Raw genomic sequence first — 6,885 nt, forward strand, 5'->3', positions numbered from 1 at the left:
AGGGGCACTTGGCCTTTCGAGGTAGCGAAGAATGACGTGTAAAGTAGCGACCGGGTCGGGTTTCCATTGAGGCACAATTGCTGACGATTCATGGCGATGTTGGCCGATTTACATTTTTGTGTTTGGCGAAAAACATGTTTTCCTTTTTTTGTGTTTTATTGTTCCGTGAAGCCTGCCTAAAATTTTATTACTGTGAGGAGAAAGGACATGATTACGAAAACAGCAAATTGTGGAAAAATGTGTAATGAATTTAACCTTGTTTTTTGCAGGTGAGGGAAAATCTACAACCAATGTGCTTTGTTTGGTATTACTTGAGCCCACATCGGTTTTGATTGATATGTCTCTGTGCTAACATCCAAGCTGACTAAACTCCATGTTTGTTTTTCCCAATCAACAACACACGTCATCACAGTACGAAGGATCAACGGCTTCGATTTTCAAATCAAATTACAACAAGCCTAACCGATTCGTTCGGCAAAGTTTCGTGCCGCATGTTACTGGAGTGATAAATTTGCAACGAACATGACATCCGTTAATGAATGCACACGTTATTGCTCTGTGACCCGTGCTGCAACCTAAAACAAGGCCACGAGCTGCGCGACCCTTCGTGCAAGGACATCACGATGTCTGGGCGCCCTCGGAACGCTATCGAGTGTTCTTTAAAGAATGAAGAAAGAAACTTCGTCCACCGAAAGCAGAAGGGTAAAAAGCTGCGGAAACAATTTAGCTCTTGTTTTTCCCATTCCCTTACCATGGTGTAATCGCGTGGATGACTTTCGTTTCGGTGGAGGGAACATTGTTCCTTCTGTTTTTCTGCCTCAGTCAAAGCCAGTTCTTTCTTCGGCATATTTCTTGCATATGTGGGAAAATGTGTAATGCCATCCGTCGGAAGCTTGCGGCACGATAATAACAAGGCCATTTGTTTGTGTGCAATTGGAAACGCGAAGGAAATGTCGCTTTTAATGCCGGCTTCCCCTTGAGTTTTCGCAATGCAAAAGGGGGTAGTGAGTGCCCCACGCTCTAGTTGAAGTGACTATTTTTATTCGCATCCTTTTTTTTCCTAAGGTGCTGAGTCGAGTGTAAATTACGGCGCGGGAATGCATTTTTTCCTCGGGCGTGGATTGAAGCAAGTCGGTGCTTGACGGAGCGAAAGTGGCGTGTGCGAAAGGCCCTTTCTATTCACCTAGGAAGGTTTCTGTAGGAGGTCTTTGTTTTGCTGTCGGTGGCGTAAGCTTTCGGAAGAGCTTTCATGCTTGCGTTTGGCGTTGTTCGAGCGGGTGACAGAAATCAGCGCGTGGTTAGGCTCGTTGAAAGCCGCCATCGCATGTTGGCGGGTGATTTGCTCGTGGGATTAAGAAATTTTCAATCAACCACACATGGAGTCGTTGGAGCCCAGAGGTAGAAGTCGTCAAGGCGTCTAGTTTTTGTTCTCATAACCCTGAGTAAATCAATGCATAACTCGCACATGACTGTTTCGTATACTCCGTGGCCACACGAAAGGGTGCATTTCAGGGTGAAATTAATCATCAACTACGGACGGAAGCGATTCTAGTTCGGTGTGGTACTCGTGCTTTGTTAACGAGTCTCTTGGGGACGTTGAAAACATGAACCCTCGAAGTTCTTGGCGTGTATTGCAAAGTCGACTTTTTGCCAGCCAACGTTATTTCTTCTATCGATGTTGTGCGATTTAATTATGAAGAGTGGCTTGGAATTCGATTAAATTAGAGGCGGACCAGTAAATTGAATGACATTTCCATTTGCGTTTTCCACAGAAAGATGAAATGCCGAGTGGAGTGTCACCCTCTCTCTTTCTCTCCCTCGCACTCTCTATGGTAAGCAGGTGAAAGAGTCTGCCAAGATTCTAATGAAACAAATTTCCACAGCACGCAGTTACTCCGCTTTCCAGCGAGCGCTAGATAAAGGTTGGTCAGTTTTGTTACGCTATTGTTACGAATGCGAAGGTGGTTGTGTGTGCGTGAGCGTGTTTGTGTTTTTTGCTTTCCAGTGGATCGATGGGACAAAAGTTTTATCTTGCGGTTCTGGCCGTTCGACCGACGCGGCTCCATCTTGGAAACCCTAATGCCTGGTCAGTACTAAATTTCATTAGTGCCCATCGGTTGTTTGCTTTTATTCTCCGTGCCGATCCGGGTCTCGGGTACCGTCTTTGCAGCCATTTCTTTGCCAACCGAGTCCTGCTAGCCCGAGGCGGGTGTCTGTTTGCTGCTTATCAAATTACCGTTTTCCACTCGCAGCAACCTGAGTTTGCTACGTCGTCCGTCCTTTCATTAGAGACAAATTAATGGAATTAGACGTGACGCAAAGGGCACGGCTGTGGACGGTTACGCCGGTTGGTGGTGGGAGAAGGTGGGTACGGGGGATGTAGCCGGGACCAGTGTTCCATTCGCATGAACTTTGGCAACGTGCAGGAACGTGGTCCGGTATCGGAATGGCCTCCTTCTTGCCAGAGACAGTCACATGTAGCTCAACGCATTCCTGTGGACTATTCTCGAAAATGAACGATAAACTGTGCGAGATCGAGGAATTCTGTCTTAAGAAATGTTTTCCAAGGAGATTTGTTTTTCCTCGCTTTTCACCTTCGGCCCAAGATCTGATGGTTTTTCCTTTGTGTTTTTATTTCTGTCCTTTTTTTTTCTCGTGGATATACAATTTCTAGGGATACGAAAGCAGCTTGAGAAAATTGGACGAACGGAATTTCGTTTGGGTGTGTCTTAAACAAAAAAGAAAAAAGAAAAACCGAATTTCCGTACCACTCACGCTCGCAATTCCTTCACTGGCCAGGCATTCCTAACTAGCTTTCGGTGTGGGCAAGTTTTTCATTCATTGGCAGTTGGAAATCACTTCCCACCGTAAGCTGATTAATGCCAATTAAGACTGACGAGAAATCAGAAACTTTTCCTCTATCGCATTCGTTCATTCTTTTCCGATGAATGCTCGGCTCGGGCTCAAGTCCGGCTCCGGGGAGGATAGCTTTTCTTTGCTTTTCCTCTCTCCCCCCCCCCCCCCCCTCGATCCAATTGAGCCAACCTTTGTCCAGGCGAAAACGAATGTCTTAGCTAAAACGGTTAGCGCGGGGGCGACTTGGGCGCGAGTTTCCCTCCCGGAGTTCCACGTCCAGAAGTTCCGTGCTCGCTTTTACACCTTCCGCAAGTCCTCCAAACCGAGTGCCGGGGGTGGATAGCGCAAACAAACGATTGAATAAGCAAGCAAACAAACGAACCCACCAACTGGTGGAAGTTTTTCGATTTCGTTGTAAATCTCGATAAAGCGTTAATTTCCATGGATATCGGTCCGCGCTTTTCCCCTGCCACGACGAGCGAAGGCCGTTGATTGAAGGAAAGCAGGCTAAAGATTTCAATTGAACAATTGAACAAGGATTTTTCGCTGATTGGTTTGGGGAAAGTTTTCCCTTTTCCAAATTGAGCACATTAGGAACGAAGTAGACGCATATTGAAGGTTGCCTTCTTTGAATGGGAGTGCGGGAGGCGCGAGCTTTTCCTACTTCTGGGGCTCAGGAAGACGACGGGGGATATAGTTTTCTTATTTGGCATAAGAAATTGTTTTTCTTAAGATTCAAAGCAAACAAGGAGCGCAAAGACTATATTTTGTTATCAGTAACTTTAGGTAAAAATAAATTAATATCGGAAAACGAGCGGATCGACCGCTTCCCGGAGGGTTGCGTATCAGTGTTGCATAATTTATGGGCCACCACAAACAAACGCGCTCGGGTTTGGGGTTTTGCAAACGGGCCCTTCCGGGGATTATTGCTGCGGAAAATCGTAAAATGTGACGCATGGAAGCAACTGATACCGATGAGTTTTGTTGTGGCAGGTTTTTTTAGCTTTCTTTCCATTTCTTTCTTTCGTTCGAGCCCATGTTCCAGTTAAGTTGATTTTGGGACATTTCTGTACGAATGGTTTGCGGTGCTGGGTACAAAATATGTTCCACATCCAGCGCCATCGATCCCGAGGGTTGTTGGAGATGCAAGCGGAGGTGGTCCTGGCTGCGGGCCCGGGAAAGCAATCGGGAAAAATTAACTCATGACTGGGTTCGGGTTCGCAAAATCCCCCCCCCCCCCCCCCCACACACACACACACACAACGGGCAGCAGCCGGTCGGAGCGATAAATTGGATTCCTTTAAATTTATTGTCCTCGGCCAGTGCTTTCCAATTGATTCGGGGCTGACCGTTCGGCTGACACCGAGCATCCGTCGGACGGTAGGGGTTTTGTGTGGGCGGCCCATACAGGGGTGTTTACAACGTTCGCAAACCCAAAATACGGTTTGGCATTGCGAATGATGATTGTGGTTTACCGTTTAACCGGAACCGGCCACCGGTATGCGTCCGGTCGGTGTGACAAGGTTGGGCTGGGATGCCTGGGCCGGCGATGGGTAGAAATGATTTTCTTTTAAAGCCAACGCAGCACTTTTCGGATCCGATTTCCCTTTTTTTTCGTCATGAAAGTCCCATTTTGCTACCTTTGTCCGGTACCTTTGGCAACACTTTTGCCTGCCCTATTTGCTATCCCTCTAGTGACAGCTCTATACGAACTTTTTCCTTTATCGCCTGCCAATTTAATTTGCTCACAAGAAACAAAACCACGTTGCCGGTATAATATTTCAGTGTCTGAGACAGGTTTGGTTTCAATTTGGTTCATTTAATTGGCATGTGAAAGAAGCTTTTTTTTAAGCTTCAGCTGTATCGCATTGATTAGATTCCCGAAACTAAAGAATAAACAGCAGTTAAAAAAGAATAAATGAGGGTTGCTTTAATGTTTATAGGATCCTTTATCGTTCGATATCAATGTACGGGACTGCTTTTCATCTAAAAACACAAACAAAGCGTGAAAAAAGCATCAAGGTCTGGTTGAGATTGGAACTGCTCCAGGCACGAACTGTGTGATCAAGAGAAATGGTAATCGGACCAGTGCGTCCATGTACCTCTCCCCTCCCACTCCCTGCCCCAATGCTATCGGTGGGATAAAAGGAGCTTTGGTCCAGGACACTTTTCCCCATCTGTCAATCTAGATTAGTGCTGCAATTCCATAATGGTTTCCACGTCGGTGCAGCTGCAGTGATTGGGTATTCAGAGGTTTCACCGGGAAGTGTGTGGTGGTAAGGATGACACACTCTTTCGTACCGAAAAACTCTTTCCGTAGTTTAATCCCACCTCTCACCGTACGTTGCCGGTCGGAAAATAGGCACTAACCCATTCTCTCTCCTTCTCTCTTCATCATCCCTGCGGCGTGCAGGCTGTGAGGTTTGTAGGCGACTAATTTAACAAATCCTTGCCTCGGTCCCGTATCCGGTGCGTGCACGCACGGTATCGACCATCGACAGGATTAGACTAATGAACAATGTCCTGCTTATCAATCGCACACGTACACGCAGACGTAGGTGGTGCACGGCAGATTGGTCTGTCCGCAGATTTGCCAGCGTGTGAGACACAGGGAACCCACGTTGGGCACCACTTTGCGCCACAGTTGAAACCCTCTGGATGAGAAGGGGAAAACAAGGCGCGACGGGCGATGCGGGGGTGGATGGATTTATTCAGCCGGTTGCCCTGGAAATGAAAACTCACTCGAGTGCGAGCTGATGGTTTAGGTAATTTTTTCCACCCACTGCCCCACCTGTCTGTGATGGCAGGGAAAAAGTGTGTGTTTGTGTGTGTGTTTTGTGCACCTCTGGCTACGGTTTTCCATGAGTGGGTGCTAATAAATTAATAAAATCCATTTGTGGCATCGCTAAATCCCGGCAACGTGATGGATGAACGCCGGTTGTCAGTGGTGGTGAGCAATGATTTGTAACGACATCATCAATGGGGAAGGGTTGGGGTGGAAGGGTTTTTTAATTGCGAACCATTGTTCCGATGAAGAGCAATATTCATTGTTCTAATGATGGAATTTCAATGAAAGGTGAAATTTGATTTCTCGTTAGTTTATTTTCATACTTTATTCGCTAGTCTTTAACGAAACATTAGATTATTTGTAATTAATTTTCCTGTAAAAATGGTTCCTGTATTAAGGAAATTGTATGTCTTTCCTTTGCTAATGTTGAACAATGATTTAACGAAAAATATCAATGATTTTTGTATCAAATAAATCATGAAGAATAAAATAAAATTTTGGGGGCAGAAAAGTTACACACTCAAATTGATAATTAATTGCTATTTGAAGCTGATGAGATAACTTTGGATCAAATGTAACTCAGAAGCCAACGGTTTTCCATCACCCTCCGTCATCTCGAACTCAATCATGCTGATTTCAATGATCTTACGGTGCGATAGCAAACCCTTGCGTGACATGCACACAACCACGGATTCCGGATTATGAATTCTTGATGGTGCATGTCTGCATGGGCGTCATGATCGAGTAACCGAACGCCGGGACAGCCCAATGTGTCCATCCTGGAATCAGTCATGGTCAGAAGAAACGTGTCACTATCACCGACACACACACACACACACACACTCACACGTTCGTCCGTTTTACGGATTAAAATGGCACGTTTTGGGGGGAGGGGGGGCTGAACGCTTATCGTCGTTGCTCGCGTGGTCGGAGCGTCGCGTCGAGGGCTTAATCAATCATGCACGGGATCATACTGGCTTCGTCGACGGGTTGGAGGTTTCGGAGATTGCAGACCGCCGGTTCTTGCCGATCGGAAAGCATCCGTAACGAGATGGCCATCCATGGTAGGCAAGTGTGGTGTCCAAAAATAGTAATAAATTCGAGCGCATGTGATTTGCACCTAACGAAGCCAATTGGTTGTCGTTTCCCCTTTGCTGACTGCCGGGGAGGACACTGCAGTGGATGCACACTCATTGCCCTCGGTGAGACTGAGGCCCGGGAGTTGCTCGGGAGTTGGAAAA

The sequence above is a fragment of the Anopheles coustani genome, chromosome 2, assembly GCF_943734705.1.
Source record: "Anopheles coustani chromosome 2, idAnoCousDA_361_x.2, whole genome shotgun sequence".
Lineage (NCBI taxonomy): Eukaryota > Metazoa > Arthropoda > Insecta > Diptera > Culicidae > Anopheles > Anopheles coustani.